Source organism: Dipodomys spectabilis, unplaced genomic scaffold, assembly GCF_019054845.1.
Source record: "Dipodomys spectabilis isolate Male_0828 unplaced genomic scaffold, ASM1905484v1 ptg000297l, whole genome shotgun sequence".
Classification (NCBI taxonomy): Eukaryota; Metazoa; Chordata; class Mammalia; order Rodentia; family Heteromyidae; genus Dipodomys; species Dipodomys spectabilis.
Window position 1 is genome coordinate 7201973 of NW_024870974.1, and position 23970 is coordinate 7225942.

The window sequence follows — 23970 nt, forward strand, 5'->3', positions numbered from 1 at the left end:
CAAGTCAGGACCACTTTGTAATCATCTGACTGGAAGTTTTTAAAACTCCTTGGTAAGAGTAAAAATGAAGAATTGCTATGCTAACGTAGATGTGGTTTAATAGAAAGACAGCTATGGGAATTTTGCTGGGCTACTGCAGGGGTGTGCAGGAATGCTGAGTGGCAAAACATAATGGGATTAGGGTGGATTCCTCAGAAAAGTAGAACCAATAACTATGGCTTTTTAACTAAGTTTTTTATTGTGAAAATATTGTACAGAGGGGTTACAGTTACATGAGCAAGGTAATGAGTACATTTCTTATCAAGCGTTGTGGTCTCCTCCTTTGTTTTTCCCCACCATCCCTTCCCTCCCACCTCCTCAACTACACTCCCCCCCCCCCAAGTCCCACCCTCCGCCTAAATTGTAAAGTTCATTTTTCAACATAGTGTCTTGTACATCTCATTGTTACAATGGGTCAACCTGTATCCCTATTGAAACAATTTGTTTTTTCCCTTCCCTTCCCCAAATTATACCAACATCAAATACAGTGAAAACAAGGGTTATACCTTGGGGGAGGGACATACAAAGCAACAAAAAAATCACATGGTACCTAATAAATATGTTAGAAACAATAGCAAGAAAGAAAAAAAAACCACTTGTGTTCTTATCTTGGGGTTCATTTCGCTTAACATCATCTTATCTGACCTTTTCTGCTTAACCCAGACATATACTAGTTATTGAAAATAAGGGAAACCATGGGACCTATGTTTTTTGGGGCCTGGCTTACTTCACTTAATATAATTTTTCCAAGTCTTTCCATTTCCTAAAAAATGGGGCAATGTCATTCTTTCTGATGGAGGCATAGAATTCCATTGTGTATATATACCACATTTTCTTGATCCATTCATCTACTGAGGGGCATCTGGGTTGGTTCCATATCTTAGCTATAGTAAATAATGCTGCAATAAACATAGTCATGCTGGTAGCTTTAGCATGGCTTGTTTGTGATCATTTTGGGAAATGCCCAAAAGTGGGATTACTGAGTCATAGAGGAGCTCCATGTGGAGTCTTTTGAGGAACATCCATACTACTTTCTAAAGTGGTTGAACAAGTTTACACTCCCACCAACAATGCAGTAAGGTTCCCTTCTGTCCACATCCCCTCCAGCATCTGTTGTTATTAGAGTTCTTGATTATAGCCATTCTAACTGGTGTGAGGTGGAATCTCAATGTTGTTTTGATTTACATTTCTTTTATGGCTAGAGAGGTCGAGCATTGCTTCATGTGTCTATTGGCCATCCTTCTTTCTTCTTCAGAGAAATTTCTCTTTAAGTCTTTAGCCCATTTATTTATTGGGCAGTTGTGTCTTTGAGGATTTGTTGTTGGGGGATTTAATTTTTTGAGTTCCAGGTATATTTTAGATATGAGACCCTTGTCTGTTGTATGGCTAGTGAAGATCTTCTCCCAATCCGTGGGCTTTCTATTGGTCTTGCTAGCTATGTCCTTTGTCAGGCAGAAGCTCTGCAGCTTCATATAAGCCATAGTAATCAAAACAGCTTGGTACTGGCACAAGAACAGACCTCAGGACCAATGGAATAGAATTGAAAACCCAGAAATGAACCCACAGACCTATAGCCACCTAATCTTTGATAAGGGAGCTAAAAAAAAATAGAATGGAAGAAAGACAGCCTCTTACTCTTACCCACAGTAAATAGTGCTAGAAAAAAATGTTTAATCACCTGTAGAAAACTAAAGCTAGATCGTACTATATCACCCTGCACCAGAATCAACTCCAAATGGATCAAAGACCATTTGGTGTCAAAGCAGACACCCTGAAAATGGAATAGGAAAAACCCTAGGTCTCCTTGGCACAGGCCTAAATTTTCTTAATAGAGATCCAGAAACATAACTGTGGCTTTTTAGACTGTCCCTAACACATTAATTTTTAAAGTTCCCTGGAGCAATAACTATTCAGGTTGCTACAGATCTGAAGCTACAGGGATACAGAACTCGAGCCTAATACTAGAGCAATTTGATCTCTCTCTCTCTCTCTCTCTCTCTCTCTCTCTCTCTCTCCTCTTCTCCCTTTCTCTCTCTGGCTCTCTGGGTCTCCTTTCTCTCCTCTCTTTCTCTTTCTCTCTGATGCCTTTTATGTGCTAGAGAAAGGGATATTTTCTTCTTTTATGTTGAAACAGGCTTGAGCTATATTTTAGGAAAATGTCTGCCTTCCAAAGAAATTTATGTTCACTCAATTTTCTGACTCTCCCCTCCTACAGTCCAATGTCAGTCTTGGCAAAGGATTTTTATTGGTCCACCATAGCTCATAACTCTCCCCACTGAAAACATCAAGGTGGCCCAGGTGTGGGGTATCAGAATGGCCCCAAAGTAGGTCAAATTTCTATCACTATGACAAGAAGGAATCTGCGGGGGGGGGGGGGGGGGGGGCGGGGGGGGAGTCATTTAGAGACCAGATACGTTGAAGAAAGGGATCTCAAGGGAACAAATAGCAATGTGTCTTTTGCTGGGCACATTGCAGACAGCTGGAAACGGTGCAGTGTAAATCTTAACAACAGGATTCAAAGTAACCAGGTGTATTCACTAAAACAAGCATGGTGACAAAGACAGCCACCCAGTTGAAAGAACATGGAAAAGCAAGAACACGGAGGTTGGATTTGGCCTCTCCTGTGTTCGATAGTGAGTTCAAATAAGTAGCTTAGTGTCCTTCCACTTGTTTCTGCATTACAATGACAGTTATGTTTATCTCCCAGGATTTTAGTCTAGGTGTAAGGATTCATAGAGAATGTCCTAGCAAAGGTACAGTGAGTGCTTAGGTAATACTGCTTTGTGGCCAGCTTTTAGACATCTGTGCACCAAGTCCTCTCCTTCCATCACTGTGGAAAACATGGCCATAGTGATCCTCAATATATACTCTCTCCCAAGGAAAGGGACACAGGACGGAGGGAGGGAGAGAGGGAGAGAGGAAGGAAGCAAGAAAGGAAGCAAGGAAGGAAGGAAGGAAGGAAGGAAGGAGAGGAGAGGAGAGGAGAGGAGAGGAGAGGAGAGGAGAGGAGAGGAGAGGAGAGGAGAGGAGAGGAGAGGAGAGGAGAGGAGAGGAGAGGAGAGGAGAGGAGGAAGGCAAGCAACAAGCAGGAAGGAAGAGAAATGTTCTCAATTCAGGTCAAGAAAACCATCGGAGAAACAAAATAGTGTGTAATGGAGTCATATTTTTCTAAAAGTATGGCTTGTCTGTGGAATCATTGACTTGCTATGCTGACAGTTTAATTTTTAAGATGAGTGAGGTTAGGATCAAAGTCTGGCTTTAGATATGAAGAAAATAATCAGTAGATATCATTTAAGAGTGAATTTATTAAAGTAAGTAATAGCCCAATTATACAGCTGTACTAAGTCTTATTTCAGCTCTGAAAGAGATATCAAGGTGGTACTTTGTGGCAAAGGTATTGAAATCTCTCATCTCTTAGTAGAAAATCATCCCAAGATCATTTGCTTAGTATCCATTGGGGGCAAGAAGGTATTTAGTTCTTATTCTGGAAAGTAATTACTATTACCACATATGAAAAACCCTCAAGCCAAAGAGGAGACATGACATGTCTGAGGTCAGAGCTAAGGGCACGCTGAGATTTAAGCTCCAATCTCCTCATTTAAGGATCACATGTCCCCCTTATGAAATATATAGGTGCATTGCTTCTATGAAATATTAAGATTGTTCACTCAAATCTATAAACCACCTTATGAAATATTAAAAGCCAAAAGAGCCATATAAGAACTTTACCAAGCCTCAGTACATAGCATTATAGAAAAGTGTCTTTTTAAATGAAATGCTTTCATTTTAATCCTGTTTCTAATGGACTTCTATTATAACATTCAATGTTCATTGCCATTACAAAATGGAGCCCAGGGTATAATAGAAACATTCTTACTCAAACAGAACTCTTTAAAAAATCATGTTCCAGATAAAGTTAATGTACAGTGATAAAATATTCATGTAGACAAAGCATAGAATTGAAACAAAGCATACTAGTCTGACAATATGTGATCATCTAAAACAGAAAGCAAAGGGCAGAACATCACTGACTTAAAGTTACTCATTCTGTAAAATCTTCGCCCAAGATTCTATGTAGTGCTCTCTACAACTGGTACAGCTTTGTTTCTAAGTACATGTACAAGCTGCTGGCTTCCAGAAATAAATAAATTGAGCTTGGCTGCCATGAGAAAAAAAAAACAAAAAAAAAAAGTTCAAGAGCAGAATTTCAAAATAAGTTGAAAGAAGCTTAATGGGGAAATTGATTTCCAGAAACACACAGCCAACAGCATCTGAAATCTAACTCCTGGGAATCCTCCAGCCATATGCCAAATTTTCTTTTTATTGTATAAGTTTGTAGAAATGTTGCATTTTAATGCCCAAAAGCCAATAGAAGCTTCCACTCCTGATTTTTTTTATTCACGCAAAGGATCTGGAGGAAGGAAGGAACTCATCCAGTATAGCACTGCTAATTTGAAAGAAAGACTCTTATGTCATTTTCTCCAAGGAAGCATCTCTTTATAGGCTTTACTTTCCAAACTTAAAACTTTATTTCAAACAATTAAACATAGCTTGCAATGTTAAGGAATAAGCAAAGCCTTATAGATTCTGCAAACATTTTCTTTGGTCAAATTATTGAAAGGAAATGTTAATCTACTAAAAACAAGATTTTTTTAAAGAAATCCTGAATTCTTTACAATAAAAATAAATACATGGTGAATATAAATGTAAACTAGTTGAAGTTAAAGCTAAAATAGTCCAGTTTGTACTGGAAAAATTTAACAGTAAACTTTAGAGTTTAGAGCAGTCAACTTTAGATCTAGATAGGATAAAAGAGGTTGGGAGGATGATTCAAACAGCCAAGATATTATTAGCAGAATACTTCTTAAACAGAAATGTGCCAATTGGCATAGGAAACACAGGGACCAATTTGGATTGGAAACTGAGAAAGGATCAAAGTCCCACGGAAAATAGGAGAGAATGAGAAGGAGCTGAGAGATGAATCTGAACAGCATAACTCATTTTCCTGCCCTGGCAGCAATTCAAGTCTTGCAGAACACCGTCTGTCAGTAGATGTGTCCAGCAAGGGTTTAAAAAAAAAAAAAAAACACTTCTACAACCCTGCCAAGCTACATTAAAAAAAAAAAAAATCAAAACCACACTGACAATACTCTTGGGGAAGTGAGGTTCCAAGTGTTAGGAAAGTACCAAGCTGAGATTCCTACTTCAGCCTTTTATCCCTTTGCTGTGAGCCCTACCCAGACCACTCACACAGATATGGCAAAGGAATTGCAGAGGGAATTGTTATGAGTTTGCAGAGGGAATTGTTATGAGTTTGCAGAGTGAACTGTTATGGGTTACACCATGTTCCTTACATTCTGAACCTTAAAACAAAAAAGAAATCATTGAAAGTATTTATTACTTTAATCATGTGCCATTTCATGTTGGCATCTGACGTGAACCTATTTTCCATTTTTGTTGCCAGTAATAGAGCTTGGTTGGCTGCCACTCTGAGCTAGCTCTGCACTCCTTTTCTTCACTATCTATAAATGTGACTCAGTTGTGGTGAGAAAAGAGAGTTCATGTGCCTTAATTACAGCCGGGGAAAGGTCTTTACCAAGTTTTTGACCCTTGTGGAAACCTCACATAGAGTATATTTAGTCTTTGGTCTTAACAAACAGAATGTTGGAAATAGGGGGAAGTTTCTTTTGGGAGGTTCAATGAGAAGGTGTGACTCAGTGGTAGAGCACCAGCCTAACTAGTATATGGCCTGAGTTCAAACCCCACTACTGCCTAACAACAATCATCATCATCATCATCATCATTATCATAGGAGAACGCTTTTTGTTAACCATGTCACCAGAAAGGGGCTCTGTACACAGCCAGACTTTGGACACAGAGATAACATTGAGGCCCAGCAACACCAATCACTGTGAGTATGAGTTAGCCTCCCTGAGCCTTGATTGTAGCATCTATGCATATGAATATAGAAGAATAGTTTTAAGACTATTGTTTAATAGGAAAATGTCTATGGAAAAGCCCTTTGTGAACTCAATATGATATAAAGAGATTTGCTATTAATGTTACCAAGAAAAGTCATTCCCTGTACTAAGATACATACATTGTAAACAGAGTTATATGATTTACTTTGTTACTTTATTGTATTTTGATCTCTGTACTTCATGGAACTTTAAGTATTCATGTATTGGTGTTATAAAGTCCACCAATTTTATAAGACTTGAAATGAGTTTCTCCTTTAATGACAGTGATTGAAGTCTCTCCTCATTGGGACTAATGGAGAAGCCATCGTGGATTATATTCTATTATTGCTATATATGCTATTAGATTATATTATATAATTTCATTAAGTTGTAACAGAATTAGAAATGGAAAGTAGGTGGAAGTCTATGTAATCTCCATAATCCATCTAAGAGGAGAACATATACATAAAATGAATACACAGAACAATGCCAGATATATGAGGTACAAAGAACAGTTAAAGTCATGAAAACAAAATGTTGAAAGTCATTATCAGAAAGTAAGAAGTTCTATCTAATGGGTAAAGCATTTCAGTTTGGGAAAATAGAAAGTTCAAGAGAGGAATGATATGCCAAAAAAAAAAGTCTGCTTCACTTAATGTAATTTTTTCCAAGTCTTTCCATTTCCTAACAAATGGGTCAATGTCATTCTTTCTGATGGAGGCATAGAATTCCATTGTGTATATATACCACATTTTCTTGATCCATTCATCTACTGAGGGGCATCTGGGTTGGTTCCATATCTTAGCTATGGTAAATAATGCTGCAATCAGGTCCAAAGAAACATAGGTCCCATGGTTTCCTTTATTTGCAATAACTAGTATATGTCTGAGTCAAGCAGAAAAGATCAGATAAGTTGATATTAGTGGAATGAACCCCAAGATAAGTATTCAAGTGTTTTTTTCTTTCATAAGAAAGATTTATAAGATGATTTCTATGTTGCTTTGTATGTCCCTCCCCCATGGTATAACCCCTGCTTTCATTGTATTTGATGTTGGTATAATTTGTGGAGGGGAAGGGCAAAAACAAATAATTTAACTAAGGATACAGGTGGACCCATTGCAACAATGAGATGCACAAGTCATTATGTCGAAAAACGAACTTTACAACTTTGGTGGCGGTGGGGGGGGTGGCGGGGGGAGTATGGGAAGGGACGGGAAGGGATGGGAAGGGGAAACAAAGAGGAGGTAACTTCTCTGTATGGTATTCTCACAATAAAAAAAAATCTGCCTCTAAGCAATGAAAATAATGAATTTTACTTGAAGTCCATTTTGTCACAATTTTTCAAAAGGAAGTTTTACTTGAGATGATTTGGCCACTTCATACTGAATAAGAGATTTGATTGAAATTTGTAAAGAATTGCTTGACACACAGTACTTAGTGATATCTATCAAGTTCTATTACAAGTCAGTGAAGAAAGGAAAGCAGTTATTGATGAAGATCTTTTATTTTGAGTTACAACTGGATAGCAGGCAGTCAGAATATACTTTTAAATAAAATAGTTCGTGTTAATTACTTTTTCTGTATTATACTAAAACATGACTTTAACATGTCTTGGTAAAATTTATCCTCTTAAGGAAAGTAGAGACAAATTTCATCAACTATAAGTGGGTTCCAGCCACAATAAAACTCAAAAGGAGAGGACTTACAAGGGATAAACAAAACAATTTGGGAACCATAGCAAAAGGAACACTTACATCACACTACTTGTACCCAAGAAAAATACATGCACAGGAGAAACTAATGGACATAGAGAAAAAAGGTTTGGCATTCAAAGTAAATAAAAAGCAAACACAATTTGTGTGTGTATGTGATGAATTAAAGTGTGTGTGTGTGTGTGTGTGTGTGTGTGTGTGTGTGTGTGTGTGTAGTGAATTAAGTAAAGTATACGTATATGTGTGTGTTGTTAAAATATACAATAGTAGCTGAGATAAAACAAAGCCTAAAGGAATGAGAATGTTTGGCTCATAAAAAAATAGTTTTTTTCAAATACATTATTTTGCCATAAATTTTCAAAAACCATATGCAGAAATTGATTAACACTGAGACACTATCCCTAGAAATATATTAAATACTAGTATTTAAAGTATGGAAGTTATGCTTTCTGCTTATTCAAAGAGCTGTGGCAATTTAACTGACTTATTATTTATTTCAAAGCAAGATCAAAACAATATCAAGTGAAATTGTAAGTATGGTGTCCCAACTAGAAGGAGTGTGGAAAAAAACAGGAAGCTAATCCATATTAAGTCAATTCCTTAAGAAAGGGGTCACTCAAGAACAATGTACCTACAATCAAGCGCATTCCTAATCTGACAGATCACCACAATAAATCTCACGGAATACTGTAAATCTCCAAATGTCCTCATTAAGTAAATGAAAGACTCCTATTGTTTCCTATTGCAAAATAGAGATTGATTTCATACATGCATAATTTTGGTATAAGCAAATGATTTCAGTGTCAATAACTGCCTCTAAGTCTTTTCTTTATGCAATGCCTGATGAAAGGCCTTTCTTTTTATTCTCAGCTCCAAAGTGAGCAACAAGTTGAAGATTGTTCCATTCAAGTGCCTAACACCCCTTGCCAAATCTGAATGAAGAAATTGTGTCTCTGAGCTCCTGGAGCTATTACATCATCTCAGAGTGCAGAGAATAGCTACCGTGCATGGTGGCTCAGCAGACATGAGAGCGTCTCCTTGGGAGCAGGTTGATTTCCTCTACTTCTTTACCACACTCACATCTCTGCCACCTGACTTCTGTTTCCCTTGTTCCTTTTTAGCTTTACTCAACAAACATGGTAGCCTGTTCTCCAAGGAACAAAATTTCATTTCTTCCCTCATCTTTCTGCTCCAAGTTTACACCCTTTTCTGCTTGGTTATAAAGGTAGCTATGCCAGTTCTAGTGCTCGCCTGGTTTTGTGTTTGTTATTTCACATTGGGAATTGGATTTATTGATCCAGTGACTACCTGAAAAGCCAGGCCAAAAAGCAAAAGTTCTATTCGTTTTCTACTTTCTTCTAATACAACGAGATATTGCTTTTTCTCCCATTAAGAATTTAAATTTGAAAACTCATTCTATCCTACTCATTGTTTTACTGGCATAATATGAAATATGTAACACACTGTCTCTATACCTTAAGCATCTTAGTTTTCACAACTGGTAATTATTTCACTAGGTCAAGTAGAAAAGGTCAAATAAGATGATGTTAAGAGAAATGAACCCCAAGAGAGGGACACGGTGGTTTATTTTTCTTTCTTGCTATTGTTTCTAATGTATTTATAAGGTACCATATGATTTTTTTTTGTTGCTCTGTATGTCCCTCCCCCATGGTATAATGCCTGTTTTCACTGTATTTGATGGTGGTATAATTTGTGAAGGGGAAAGGAAAAAACAAAAAGTTTAAATAGGGATACAGGTTGACCCAGTGCAACAATGAGATGTACAAGACACTAATGTTGAAAAACAAACTTTACAATTTAGGCAGCGGTACGTAGGGGAAAAACAAAGGAGGAGGCCACAATGCTTGGTAAGAACTGTACTCATTACCTTGCTCATGTAACTGTAACCCCTCTGTGCAGTATTTTCACAATAAAAAGCTTATTAAAAAAACTAAACACACTTCAGTATGTCTTATATGAGATCCACAAACCCTCATGCAATCATACATGCACAGACTTAGTACATGCATGCACATCCTATAGATTCATCTTCGTTTAGAGTCCTCATTATGCTCAGAAAATTCTAGAAAGACTTTCCCATCAGCTGAACTCCAGTAACATATGCCTAAAGAAAGAAAATACATTAACGTAAACACAAATCTGAAGTATTATTAAGCTTACTTCTAGGACATTCTCAATCATAAACAACCATGTTCTCTTTCAGCACTGTTGCTAAAATACACAATAGTGGCAGACATAATACAAAAGAATGAGAATGTTTGGCTCATAGAAAGAATAAACAGGTTTTATTTCAAATATATTACTTTGCAAAGAAATAACCTGGAATGTGAGAAATAGCTGGGAAGAAACACGGTTATTAATGCATTTTCTTATTCAAAAATCCTGAAAACCAACCATATGTTCTACATTATGAATATGCAGATGGTCTCAATGCCGTTATTTCTCTCTAATTAAAACCATCAGGGTAAAATAATGCAGTAGTTTAGAAGGCTGATTCAGCTGGGTCTCTTTTTTCCCATCTCTAAGAGTGCCCCAAAGTCTCGGCATGTTTATATAATTTGGAATTTTGCTGTTAAATGAAAGAGAGATGCAAGCAAAGCAGCAGGAAGGGTAGCATTATTCTTGTGTTCTTTCTGGTAAATTTCACACTCCATGAAGTAAATGCATTTCACAGATGGATTTCTTTTAGATACTTTTGTATAGAACCCACCTTTGGCATTTCTTAAGCAATAACTTCTCTGAATGCAGGACCCTGGCTGTGTCTGTACTTGATCCAACAATGATTTTGAAACCAAGGGTATCAAGTTAACCTGTCAGCCTGCCTGCATGTATGCTCTATGGCAGCTGGAAGCCGAGTATGGCAGTTGAGCCTGGCTATATAGCTCAAGGTAGAAATCTGACATTCTACTCAAAGGTGCCATACTCTCCTCTAAAGACAGATTGAGATAAACAATGGGTGATAAGTGCACGTAATACTATATTTGTTCTTTCACTACAAACAAACGTAACAAAATAATTCTGCTGTTAGCGAATTAATTCTGTTATTCCTGGAATCATCTCAGGGATTCTAGAACCAGTCTTGTCATGACCTTCCAGGACCCTGCCTGCAATCCACCAGCACCCATTCTATAGATCTGTGTGCCTGCTGCTCTTTGGACCAAACACAATAGAACTAGATAATCTCCACACCTCAGAAGCTCCTTCTTGTCAGGTGCCAGTGACTCTCACGCCTGTCATCCTTGCTACTCAAGAGGCTGAGATCTGAGGAACACGGTTCAAAGCCAGCCAGGGCAGAAAATTCCATGAGACCCTCGTCTCCAATAAACCACTAGAAAACTGGAAGTGGTGCTGTAGCTCAAGTGGTAGAGCACTTGCCTTGAGCTGAAGAGCTGAGGGACAGTGCCCAGGCCCAGAGTTCAAGCCCCACGACCAACCCATTACTAATTTACACACACACAAAAGTTACAGTATCTCTTGCCGTCTCATTTAGGAGATGCAAAGAGCAGAGAATTCCTATGGAATTATAAAGAGACACTCTTGGCAGAGACTTCTGTTAACCGAACCTAACAGGGTGCAGTGCAGGGGCGGGGAGGGGTGGCTATCAACTGTTAACTCGCCTCTCCGCCAAGGAAGAGTTCTTCATCAAGCATTCTCTGCTGAAGACTGCAGAATGAAGCACCCTCAAGTTTCGGTGAAAACTAAAACTTGGGTTGGAGGCATGGCTCAAGTGGTAGAATACTTGCCTTGCCTAACAAGTCCAAACCCTCGTACTGTAGTTTAAACAAACAAACAACTGTTGTCTTGGAATGGAAGAGAGGAAGAGAAAAGCATCAAACACTTGGCTATTTTGTGACTCAACGTAGCTACTTGCCAGCAACCCAAAGTCTTGTCCACAAGCCTAAGTATTTGATCCCATCCTATAATTACTAATTACTAAACACTCACTATTATGCATGAGGCTCTAGAGTCATGTTAACATATTTTCTCATTTAACCTCATAAGGAGTCACAAATGGTATTGATAAACCTGCAACACATTGTGTGCACTGCTTATAGTATGAATATGAGTACCTTTCTTGTATAGGAATTGAAGTCCAGCTTGGTTAAGATGCCTGAATATGGCTGTGCTCAATAATAACACTAGATCACAACACAATATCTGCTTTAATTTCTTCTAACAACAAGCTCAGATACTTCTTGGTATTTTTGTATCATCTCCAGAACAATTGATATGAAATTATTCTTTGGAATAACTTTTATCTTGCAGTTGAATTGACTTACTAGACCACCTATAGATCCTTTTTCCAAAATGGAATCAAACCACAATGTATGGACTACATGCTATTAGGTCACACATATAGATGATAGACTTTATAAAATAAATTTAAGAAGTTGTTTTTTAAACAAGAAGATAGCTCTGGTGAGCATTGGGAGCTAATTTAATCATCCAGTCGTGTACACCTCTAAATAATATCACATTCAGATGAAAAAAATCTAGAAAAATCTTGGGTCATGCAAATAATTTCATGTATCCAACTGTCTAGTGCCGTGTAGGCAATCTATTGAGTGTTTGTCTGATTTTTACTTAAGTATTTAGAATTAGTTTAGACCTTTCCATGTGATTACTAGCAAGGCTTTTATGGCTCACAAATAAAGGATAAATTTCTATTTAATTCCCATTGTTTCTTACTTTCTTTTTGCCTACTGCAGTTCCTATGAATGTAGTATCCATAATTTTATTTCTTTAAGTAAATATACCAAACATGAAAGTAACCACATGGTTTGAGATTTGCACTGATACATTAACATGCAAAACATAACTGGGAAGTTGGAGTGAGTGAATTACCTGGTCAAAGGAGAATGTGGTCTACTTCAAAAGGCTGGATTTACCCTTGCACATTTCCAAGTCTTCAACTCTATTTTAAACTCCAAGTGGCACCATCCACATGCCTAATGAAGCACAATGAGGTCAATCAGGTATATAAAGAGGATGAAAAATAAATAAACAACAGAACTGCAGAAGGCAAGAGAATGCCCAAGAAGGCCAGGCTTATTATGTAGAGTGATGGCAAGCAAGGGATCATTAAAACCAGCCTCGGTCACACAAGAGACCTTGGTGTTTCTCAAAGAGCTGTAAATCCTATCAGTCTGGTGGACGTGAGTATTAGGCTGAATCAGCAAATACTTCTCATTGTACTCTCCTCCTATTTATTGTAGAGATTTACACTTCGTTAACATTTGCAAACCTCTGGGCCTAGAATGGCCTTTTTTATTTTTATTTATTTTGTGTCAGTGTGGTGCCTGAACTCCAGGCCTGAGCACTGTTCCTCAGCTCTTCAGCTCAAGGCTAACACTCTACCACTTGAGCCACAGCACCACTTCTGGCTTTTTCTGCTTATGTGATGCTGAGGAATTGAACCCAGGGCCCAATGAAGACAAGGCAAGCACGCTGCCACTGAGCTACCTTCCTAGTCCCTAGAATGGCTTTTGGAGATAAACAACTCTTTTCACACTTCAAAAGTTCCCTATGGTAAGGCTCCTGCTGTATTATTGGGGGAAAATTAATACAATTATTATATTTCTAACTATCCATATACTCTACTTCCACTTAAGCAGGACTATCAACCCTTTAGCAAATTAAATTTTACCAATAGCGTTGTTTTAAGAACTCTTCCATTTCTATAAACTTCCCATTCAGCAGCATCTTTGTCAGGTGGCTATGCCTGTGTTCACTCAGACTCCATTTTGCCAGGTATCTGACCTTGGATAATGTGCCAGAGATCCTGTGAGGAGATTACAGAAGACAAGGAATGATAAGAGAGTTCTAGAATAACCACTCATATTCATGTATCTTTTACCACACCTCAGATGCAGGTGGAAACACTTTAAATGTCTCTTCAGATTGTCATGATAACCTTTTTAGGAACTGAGTACTATTATTATCCCCAATTTATAGTTGGGGAAACAGAAACAGTAAAATAACTTGCCCTACTTTACACGACTAAGTGGTAAAAGTGCAACTCAACCCCCAGTATGCTCTTAATATGGCCTCCTACTGAAAATAAGATGCTTTCTAAAGGTTATTCTAGAAGGACCAAAATATGGATAACTGTCCTACTAAAGACTATAACCAGGTAGGAAACAAAATGAAAGGCTTTTAACCCTGTACACCATTACTTTATGTGACTGAGATGAAAAATAACCTATATATAATTTGTCTATATGCATTTACATCATATGCACATGAACATAGTCATACATATACTTAGTAAATATTTGCTATCTTAATAACTTCCAGGAAAACTAATTCAGAAGAACAGCACATTTAAGAAAGAAAATTTTAAAAAACAAGAAAGTACTTTTTGTTCTAATCATAAAATTACATACCAACTGGGATGCAATATTTCAAAAAAAAATGATTTTTTTTGTCGGTCTTGGGGCTGGAACTCTTGGCGTGGGTGCTGTCCCTCAGCTCTTCAGCTCAAATCTAGAGCCCTACCACTTGAGCCACAGTGCCACTTCCGGGTTTTTCTGCTGAGGAATCAAATCTAGGGCTTCATTCATGCAAGGCAAGTACTCTGCCACTGAGCCACCTTCTCAGCCCCTCAATAAATGATTTTAAAAGCTGAGAGTATCTTGCAGGGACCTGCAGAAACAGGCTGAATGACTTATCCTCATGCTGAGAAGATCTCATGGCTTATTTTTTAGTGTCTATTATCACATGTAACCAAACTTTCCAGTATGACTATTTCTATGAATTATATGCAACTCAATGCAGGTAAGGGCATGGGAGCCCCTGGCTTGAGCATTTTGTCTAATCCTATTAATATGACACATATCCTGCTCTCTCTTAGGGGTTTGTCACTCAGAGGAAAGAAAGAGCTATTACTAACACTCAATCACATGATCTCTGATAAATGTAAATTTACAGAAATAGCAGAAAAAAGAGTGACATCCAGAAGGCCTCATGAAAGAGTTTTGGTGTGAGATGTTGAGATATTAGTGGGAAGAAAACACGGAAGAATCCAGAGGAGAAAATGAGTGAACAGCAGCCAAGACACGTAGGTTCTAGGGGAAAAGAGTAGGTCAGCACAGGACTCTGAGTTATTGGATCATTGTGTGGGTGGATTGAAACACTGCTACTAGTGCCAACGAGATAAGCTAGGAATAGACTGTAAGAACTCATGACCTTACCCAAGGAAGGTGGATTTTTTTTCCCAAACTCCAGATGAAAAAAGACTAAAGCATAAAAGCGTGTGTGTGATTCTTCTTAACTATCCAAGTCCATTAAAAATACTTTGGAAATTTAGTCTTTTTGATATTATCTTTAAGTAGTTGTACAAAGGAGTTGTCATTCAACAAAGCAAAGTTTATGAACACAATGAGTCTTGATCAATGTCACCCCTTTCAACTTTCTCACCCATCCCTCCAACCCAAACCTTCCCTCACTTTTCTTAATTTTGGTAGAATATACATTGAAATTTTTACTGCATCCCCCCCTCTTTTTTTCATTTTTCTAGGTCCTTTGAAGTGAAAAAGGCCTAAACAAGAATAGCCATATAGTCCTTCCTTTACTGATTCTATATAATTTTAGCAAGAAAATCTGATTCCTAGTGAGTGATGCAGTGTATCAGATGTTTTTAAAACCAGGTTCTAGCTGGGATTACTTAAACTGTGTGCATGACCTGGAACTAGTCTGGTTTAGTTTCCTTAGCAACAATGCAATGATTTGTAGGATAGGGTTGCCCAATGGCACTTCTATGGAGTATCTCAGGAGAGGTTAAGAAAGCAAGCTTCCTCTTTATGCCCATTGTGTACATATGGTCTCCTGTAACAATGATCCTTGAAGAAAGTGTTCTAACCCCCCCCCCAAAAAAATAAAAAACATTTGAGAAATACCTGACTGTATCTCTTTTAATACACCTGTGGTTTTATATGTTCCTAATCCATACTTCATTCATTTGTTATAAAGATACATTGCCCTTTAACACACACCAAATAAATATCTGTTCATGCTTTTTTTGTGACTGCATTTAATAAGGCCTGCACTGGTTCCAGTTTTTATTTGTCTGATACACTGTCTGATATATTTTCTCATTTGGTCTAAATGGTATAGAATAGCAAACAAAAAAATGCAGAACTTTCTATGGAAAATTTGTTTCCTGTCATAGTCATTAATTATCCCAGCTGTTTCTGATAGCCTGGAAAATGAACAATATTCAGGTCTCTGGGTACCAAATGTGCCAAATACTTTTCTTTGTTCCATTAATCCTCAAATTATCAGAGGATATGGTCCACAACAAGTTGCCTAATCAGTGAAATGGCCAGCAGACATGATATATATAAACATTAACTGACAAGGATTTCCAGAGCATTCTAGTAACTTGGCGAAGGTCTACAAGAGAGATTAATGTGCAAGCCAGCATTAAGTCCACAAGGAATGGTTAAGTTTCCAAATTCCCGAGGACAAACCAGCTCCTGTCAAATCAAGAGTGGTGTAGATCTTTTCTTGTGCTGAGGTAAGCCATATGCACAATTAAACATCTAAAACTCAATTTTGGAACCCTCTCCTTACATTGCCCTTCAATCCCAGCCCTGCATCCAGGGCTTTGGGGCCTCTGGCTATCTCTCAGGTCCTCTCTAAGCAGCTGAGACAATTCACTCAGATTCCTTTTTCTCTACAAGTATTCATTTCTTGGGTCTTTGTACATGTCCATTTTCAGAAGGCAAAGTGCACCTGAACCACGTCCCACTTGCTGAGGACAGTTCTCTGCTAGTTTCAGACAGGAAATGTGGCTGGCTCATTAGTGTTCATGTTTCAAGGCACTGGTGAAACTTGTAGCCTACCCAGGAAAGAATTAACCTGGCTAAGGAAGCATCATGTGAGAGCTTCCACTAACTGTTTCTTTCTTCACAGTGAAAGCTAGAATCTTTATTGAAATAGCCAGGAGGAGTTCAACAAAAATCTAAGGATTCTCTTTATCTTGGACTTCATAAGAAAGCAAGTTGGAATGCCAGGCATGGTGGCTCACAATTTTAATCCAAGATATGCAGAAGGCAGTTCAAGGCCAGCTTATGGGGAAAGTTAGCAAATATCTATCTCAAAAAGCAAGCTGAACATACTTGCGTACACCTGTAATCCAAACTAGGCAGAAAATAGAAGTAGGAGGATCAGAGTCTGAGGCTGGCCTTGAGCAAAATTACAAAACCTTACCTAAAAAATGGATTCGATTAAAGCAAAAATGGCTCAAGGCATGGTTCAAGTGGTTGAATGCTTGCCTAATAAACACAAGGCCCTGAGTTCAAGTCCTAACACACACACACACACACACACACACACACACACACACACACACACAGCAAACTTGATTAATCTGAAAAAATGAAACCTGAGCTAGAAAGCTAGAATTAGTATACATTCATTTTACCATACAGTAGTCTTAGACATAAGTGTATTCAATAAATAATAAAGGAGGCTCAGGATGTCTCGCGTGCACTTACAGTTCTTCAAATCACCAAGGGTCAGTGAAAACACTGTCAGCTTTGACAGAAAGTATCCCCTTCAAGTTTCATCTGAACGCATCCTTATCTTGTATCATCACATTTTTTGATGCTCTGCACAGCACCAACTATTCCTGTTCCACACAGCTCCATTATGGTCAGGGATACATTCTTACATCTAGACAACTAGCCACCGTCTGTATCTTTGCTCAGGCTTCAGATTTCAGTAACAGTATGGGAAACATTGTTCTTCATGTAAGGCTTTGCACACCTCTAGTTTTCAGTATTCAGCCCCTGCTGTTATCTGTTTTCCCAGGAACACTGTAAAAGTTCTGCTTTAGGGCTTCCATACAAATGATCTCCCAAGTGCACTCAGTTTGTTCCCTGGGTATTCTTCTCAATAAACACTTCTTTTGGTCATTAAGGTGGTGGGATTCAGAATCCATTGCTTTTCATAAGAATAGGAACTGGCAAACTAATTTATAAACACATACGGGTTCATACCCCAGTATACACGAATATATTAACCGAAAGATAGTTAATTGCAGGGGAGAATTAATGAAGTCACAATCCAACAAAAATGAATACCAGGAAAATAGTGCTTGAAAGGTGATGGAGGTAGGGGAAAGGTCACAGCAAGGGGGTAAAGAGAAAAGCCGGTGAAGAAGGCAGTTATAAAATTCAATGCTAGCCAGGCACCTGTGGCTCACACTGGTTACTCTAGCTACCAGGAAGCTGATATCAGAGGATCATGGTTTGAGGCCCGCCCAAGCAGGAAAGTCTCTGAGACTTATTTCCAACTAAATCACAGAACAAGTCAGAAGTGGCACTGTAGCTTAAGTGGTAGAGAGCTAGCCTTGAGCAAAAGGAACTCAGAGACAGCACCCCAGCCCACGGTTAAAGCCTCAGGATCAAATCCCCCCCCCAAAATTTTTTTTCAATGTATAACATACAAAACTAAGAAAATCAAAGAGAGATGTTGGGTTGGGAGGGAAGGGAGAGAATGATGAAAGGGGTGACATCGATCAAGATGCCTTATGCATGTAAACTGATTTGTTGAATGGTAACTCCTTTGTATAACTATTTAAAGATTAACAAAATTATAATTTAAGAAAAGAATAAGAACTGTGTGTTGTCAAGGCATCCTTTTTCAAAAAAAAAAACAAAAAGCAGATTCTTTTCTGAAGCAGAAATGTTGAAACCACAAAAGTTCTATTGGGATATTAGGAAACCTCCTAGGCTACCATTTAACCTAATGACCAGAGCTGAAACTAACTCTCCAGGGGACAACTCTATATTTACTTGTAACTGTGGTCATTCAATCACTTGGTGGAGAAGGGGGCAGGGGAAGGGTCTGCCAAAGGCCATTTGGATATTATAACATCATTCATGGGTCATACACAATTATCAGTACCAGCAGATGCTGAGAGTAGCTTATTAGCATACAAGAAGCATATGTGTCTGTCCTTCATGCACAAAATGATTTTGCAAGCTTTCTAAGACCTGCAGGCTGGATCTTCCACACTCTGAATAGGAAGCAGAAGCAAACTGGGAGTTAAATGAAAATATCATTATATTACCATATGTCTATCTTGGAAAGTTCAACGAGAATTGGACACCTAGATAAACATATATCTGCCAACATAAACTCAGCAAGGATCTGAGGTTGGGAGTCGTGTAACTTGGTTTATTCTTGATTCACTGGGTCCTTCCTAGATGGAGAATATAGAGAAGTCTTAGACACTAAGGACCTCTGGGCATACTGAGCACAGAGTCCTGCTCTCAGAGGATTCAGAGAAGTAGGGAAGGAGATGGCATACCAACCAAACAAGCAATGTGCTAATTGTCCACTGGGTCACAAAGAAGTTGGAGGAGATGCTAAGAGTAAGGCATGCTACCTCCATGGGTAGCAGGAAAGAGGACTGTAGGGATGAGCTTCCTGGACTCCACATCTACTCAGACCCAGAGACTGGCCCTGTAGTCAGGAGCCCTGCCAGGAGGTCAGAAGATCGCTGAAACTAATCGGGAGTTTTGGCATCATTTGAGGTACACCTAAGCTGGCCCAGAGGCACTCAACCCTCAAAGAAACTCAACCCGAAAGCGTTCTACTCCAACTTGTAAGCTGACCCTGGGGCCATCTGTGCTTCTCCTAGACTAAAGGTCTAGGGCCAGGATAAACCACTGGGTTTTCTTGGAATGCTCATTACCCTGCAATCTCTTCTTATCTGCCTTATACTTTCTTCAAGGCCCAGACTAAATCTCCTCTCTCCTAAAGTGATGTCCGGTCTCCTGTCTATGTTAATCTTCCCAAACAACCACATGGAATCCATCCTCTCTGCATTTAGTTTGTTTTGATTTGATTCTGTGTTGTCTTTAGTATGTTGCTTAATGTGGATTCTCTACCCCAATTCCAGGGTTATAATCTGAAACCCTAGAGTTGGAAGGAATACAGTATTTGAAATGGAACAGGTCCAGTACTTCAGAAGAAGAAAGAAAGTGGTCAGTACTCAAATGTATCACTACACTTTGATTTAAGTAAACTTTGGAAGGATTTCCAACCAACTCTGATACCATAATCTCCTTAAAATTCTTTCCACAGGGAAAAAAGAAAGAAAGCAAACATCAGTCAATATCAGTTATTCATAGAGGATAGGAAATTATTTACAAATATAAGCAGGATGCTAAGGAGAATATAAATTAAGTAGAGGATTAGTTCAACATTTGCCCTTAGTTAGCTGAATAATGTTGGAAACAATTTTATTTCACTCTCAGATCATCAGAATATATACTGCAAAACAGATAATGAAGTTTTCTTCAAAGGACTGAGATGAAGCCTCATCAGGTTTCTGCAGAAGTTCCTGGAAAAGTTACAACTCTAATTTAGTTTCCCTTCACCTCCATGTTTGACTGGCTTATCATTCTTCAACCTAACAACCATTACTTATAAGTGTCATGAAATAAGTAGTAAACAATAAAGATGGGTTTCTATCTTCATGGTTTGAATGATGAATAGTTAGCAAATATTAACTCACTTAAATTATCATGTGATGTGCTACAAAAGAACTGTAGGGCACCCAAAGCATGAATAATGGACAAGGCACACTAGTCTTCTGGAAGTTTGGTTAGGAAGGACTTCCAAGATGGGAAGTGTAAGAAGAAGAAATGTTGGACCTTGCATGACAATTGTCCAGCCAAAAGACTGCTTAAGAGCAATGGGTCCAAAAGTAGGGCAAATATATTCAGAGGCAAAGATGGGTGGACAGGAGGACAGATGAGCAGAGTCTAGATTAGAAGTGGAAGATGAGACATGGCTGCCAGGCATTGTCCAATTACAACGTAAGGATTACAATAACAGGAAACTATTAAAGTGCAATCCTATCTTCAAAATGTACATCAATGAGATTTTTCCCTAGACATACCCTCATGTCCCTCCTCTGCTTCTTACCTCCCTCAACCTTACCTTAGGAAGCCTGATCTCTTGCCTTGAGACAGGATTGTACGATAACAAAAGGCAAAGGCAATAGTTCCCTTCATGGGACTTTCAGAGAGAGACTTGAAAGTCTTTAGATGCAGAGTGCATTGGAGATGGGCAAATGTTTGTGAGGAAGAGGTTAATGGAAGGTTGTGCTTCCCAAATCAAGAAGGTAGAGTTCCATCATGCCTCTTGCCTCTAACTCAGACAGAAAATAACACTCCCCCTTCAATAGCTGTGGACAGAGATAGAGGCCTGGTGCCAACACATTGAGGGTATAAACAGTGAGATCACTTGTTCTGACCCTGAAATAATATGGCCAATCCTGGGAAAGGCATGAAAACTCTGAAAGCAGAACCACCCCTTGACAGAGCCTCAAGAGAATGATTGGCTGAATGGCTATTCCAGGTTCCCATAGCAACTCTCCTAGGCCCTGTTTGGACTGCTGCTTCCTGTGCATTCCCACTCTGCACAAGAGTCATAACAGAGGTGCTGGAGCCAGCAGAGTTCAACACAATCAGGGCATCAACATGGCTAGTCACATTGGCCTCAGTGATAAAGCCCCAGAAGGAAAATTGTTGCTTCAAAGCTTCGTATTGAGGGATTTGTACAAACAGCCTTTAAGACATCAACTGTGCTCAGATAGCACCTTCAGGCTAGACATGTGGCTCAAAAATTGTAGAGGGCATATATAGCAAGCATGAAGCCCTGAGTTCAAACCCTAGTACAGCCAACAACAACAACAAAAAGTTCACCATCTTCATGGAATAAAGACTAGGATCAAACTGATGTCTAAAACTGGAATGCATATGTTTGTACATCTTATGCATGAACTGAGACTAGACTCACAACACTATACCTCTTCACAGATGTCTGATTTGCTTTTCCATGACCACATCTATTTCTCGACTTCTTATTCCAGGGTTAAAATTCTGTTGCTTGTGTGAAACCCCAGTATCACTGAGAATATATTTTTTTAAGGGAGATCAAATTATGACAAAGGCTGCTGTTATTATTAGGAGCCTGTGTATCCTGCTAGGAAGTGTCCTCCATTTGATAGGCTGCAAAGGATATTAAAAGGACAGCAATTAGGATCCTCCTCAGATCAAGAACTGAGCTCAAGCCCCAGCCACTGGAAATCTGTGTACCCTGGTGCTAGGGAAGCTTTTAGCAGTTCTGCCTGGAGACTCTCTTTGAAGTGCATCCAAATGGGACTGTAAATCACAAAGGCTCACTGCATAGTCTCTACAGTACTGTTAGATGGTTTCTCATCTAAGGTGGTTTTTAGCTTTTAAATAAAAGAAGTTACTCATGCTTCAAAGCTGGTTGTTCCTTGGCAAAGGGTAACACAAATTCTTGGGGGAAGTGAGAAAGAAGAAAAATTCTGAGTCTTCTGGTTCCCTCTGGAGTTCCCTTTTTAGGTCACTTTCACCAATTAGCTCCCAAAGATCCTTGCTGACAGCAATTTATAGATGAAAATCCAAAGCAAATGAGAGCCAGCTGTGGGGCAAAGGCTTCTGTGGCAAAGCAAGGGAACAGATTAGAATCTGACTCAAGAAAGGAGAAAAAAAAAAGAATATATTAAATATGGGAATTCAACTAAGGAACTTCAAGGAGGTTTTACCTCCAGGGAATAGTTTCTGAGTCATTTAGCTATTTCCTATCTTGTTCTATCCTTTTATTATTTATTATTGTTTATATGTCCCATGGCCTGATCCCAGCTTCAGAATTTTGCATGCTATACTAAGTTCCTTGGCCTTCAAGACTGAGCATATGTTTAATCGTTGAGATCCATTCTGGGGTCTGAGGTTTGGTATCTGTCTTCCTAATTTCCCATCTGGGTAGGTAACCACTAGTTTGTCCTTATAAAAGAGGAGATGAGGGTCTGGGAAGGTGGCTCAGTGGTAGAGCACTTGCCTTGCATGCCCAAGGCCCTGGGTTCGATTCCTAAGCACCACATAAGCAAAAAGGAAAAAGCCGGAAGTGGCGTTGTGGCTCAAGTGGTAGAGTGCTAGCCTTGAGCTGAAGAGCTGAGGGACAGTGCCCAGGCCCAGAGTTCAGGCCCCACAACCGGACCAAAAAAAAAAAAAGGAGATGAGGAACATCACAGGCCAAGCTTGGAAAGAAAAATCCAAGTAAACAAAACAATACACTTCATAAAATGGAGCACATTTCCAGGCAGGGTTATGCATTATTTTGAGAAAAATTAAATCTTAATAGGTAAAATATTCCACTCTGCCTGGTTAAAAAAAAAAGACTGGCTATCTCACAGTGACTCACTTTTTGATTAGGCTAGGATAAACATGGTCCTCAAACCATTTCTCCAGAACTTAGTATTCATAAAAATGATACTATGCTCAGAATACTTGAGATTGGAATAATCTCCTTAAATATCAAAGTGACCAGAAGATAATTGCATAAATTGCAGAAGATTAGAGAGAAGAGAGGGTTCCAAAAAATCAAGCCATCATAAGACTATGCCTAACCTTTGTTAGAGAGCTAGGACTCCCTAACAGAAGTCCATAAATGGGATGGCTTAAACAACAAAAATCTATTTCTCACAGACTTAGAGGCTTGAAGTCCAAGATCCAGTTGATGGCAGGGCTAGTTTCTTCTGAGTTCTTTCTGCTTGGCTATTGTCTTTCCTCATATCCTCCCAGAGTCTCCCCTTTTCCTGTGTGTTAACAAACTTCTTCTGACATCAGATTGGACTTGAGTCCACCTTTCTGGCCTCATCAAATACCTTACCTCCAAATAGAGTCACATTCTAAAACAATGGGCAACTTCGGAGGAGACACAACTAGACACGTTTAGTTGTCTTATAGTAATATCTGTTCCTGTTGAGCAGCAGAGCCAGAATCTGAATGGTTGGATCTTAAAAGAAAGTAGATTATGTAGGTAATAATAGTCAGATGACCAACTATCAATACATGTACACTACTGTATATCTTCTCCCTTGCTAAGGTTTTAGTTTTAATCTAACTCTTTTTTCACTGTTTTTTTTTTTTGGGGGGGGGGAGGTACTGGAAATTGAAACCATGACACTGTACTTTCTTGCTTAGCTGAGCTATATCCCAGCCCATTGAATCTAACTCTTTTTACCCTTATTCTTGCTTCTAACTAAAACAACAACAGCAACAGCAGGCTCTCCTTGGAAGATTTCTATTAAAATCTGAAGTTTTGTGCCCTGCTCTCTCTGCTCTCCATTCATGTCTAAGCCCTCATCCTGGGAGGTTATGTTTGGAGAGAAGAAGCAGTTTAAGATT